The sequence below is a fragment of the Grammomys surdaster genome, unplaced genomic scaffold (assembly GCF_004785775.1).
Source record: "Grammomys surdaster isolate TR1022 unplaced genomic scaffold, NIH_TR_1.0 168, whole genome shotgun sequence".
NCBI classification, from domain to species: Eukaryota; Metazoa; Chordata; class Mammalia; order Rodentia; family Muridae; genus Grammomys; species Grammomys surdaster.
In genome coordinates, this window is record NW_021604616.1 from 4,778,523 (window position 1) to 4,780,046 (window position 1,524).

The 1,524-nt window shown below is 39.8% G+C and overlaps 1 non-coding gene across 1 annotated transcript; it reads left to right on the forward strand.

Annotated features, from left to right (window-relative positions):
• The first annotated feature begins 1,023 nt into the window (after positions 1-1,023).
• On the forward strand, positions 1,024-1,157 carry LOC114620417. The gene has a single exon (XR_003711316.1). It is a non-coding gene; the product is annotated as a small nucleolar RNA SNORA17 (small nucleolar RNA).
• Positions 1,158-1,524: the final 367 nt, after the last annotated feature.

A 1,524-nucleotide genomic window follows, 5' to 3' on the forward strand; every position in this document is an offset into this window, starting at 1 on the left:
AGCCTAGTCTTCAGAGGCAGGTCCAGGTCAGCCAGTCTGTGTAAAGTTTCCTCTGGTGAACCATTCCTTTGCAGAAAGTTAAAATCTGAGTTATGATTTATGGAATCTGTTTGACGTGGAAATAGAATCGTGGTTGTAGCTGATGTTGGCAAAATAAGACCTGCAGACATAAGTGAGTGAACAAAATTTGCTAGTATCAATTAATGACCTGCTTGCTTTTCCTTAACTTTGACTCATTCCTTACTGGTAGGATCAGTCTTTTTAATATTTGCATTCTGGTTCAATGTGACAGAAAAGTAACTTTGTCGTATCAGAATGTCATCCAACTGTATATTTACTTTATTGTAAATAATGATGAACAGTGGTCATAAATAATTTTATATTCCTTTAAAAAAGAGATTTATAAGCAAATATTGTTTAAAGTATATTTAAAATGTTTAAATTAAAACTTTCTTTTTGGGGTGCTTGAATTAGTTCAAGATGAGCTAAGAGGGAGGAAATTTTATCCACACCCATTGGTAAATAACTACTAAGGCAGACACATGGGAAAAGAGTTTTGGAAGATCCTAGGCAACAGCAAGTACAGGATGTGCACCCCTGAGAGAAGGCAAACACAAGAAGAGCCCCAATTTTATCAGGTTGTTCCTTGGAGGTAACTTGGGGTGATATTATGTTTTATCGGTACATTAATGATAAAATGTATTGTTATTTATGCATATATTATCGGAATCAAACTTTATATTGGGAAAGCAAGGAAAAAACTCATGTTAATGTGTTATTTGGATATACGAAGGTACACAAGAACCAAAGATACACACAACTTCCAGAAAATCTGGACCACCTTATTTACTTACCCTTAATTACACTTTTTCACCTAAAACTCGAAGTCATTAAATCTATTTTCCTTTTTAGCATCATAAATGTCTGGAGACCAAAGACTGTGCTTTCTCTATTGTGTTTTCCCACCAGAATCTTCCTGGTATAATACTGCATGGAAAAAGTGAGGTGTGAAAACAAAGAGGTTATGTCTCTAGAGGCACTGCAGTTGTGGCTGCTGAATCCCCGGTTTCTCAGTATGTGGCAGAGAAGAGAGAGGCTATGTCTACCTCACTGTGAGACTTGTGAACTTCTGAATGATTTAGTGGGAGTCTAATATTCCCTGAAAAAAGCAAGCCTGAGACAATCACCAGTCCAGCACCTTGAAGGCCTGTAGGGCAGACTGTACCTGAGATAACCCCTGACCAGTGCCATAATGCATGAATGGGGCATAGCACTCCCAAGACCACTCCTGAGATGACCCCAGGCACTCAGAGACCTTCGAGTCCACTAAGAAGACCAGGTAGGTGGTGGAGGAATGGAAGAGAAAGAGAAACAGGATGTGGGCACAATGAAGACAGACAGAACTAGAGACTGAGGGTAGTGAGGAATAGCCTCATGTTAGTAGCCAGTGATGCCACATGAGACCATGATGAGGTCCTGGCCTGAGCTGTCACTGAGAGCCACATCTGGGTCCATGGACCTGTA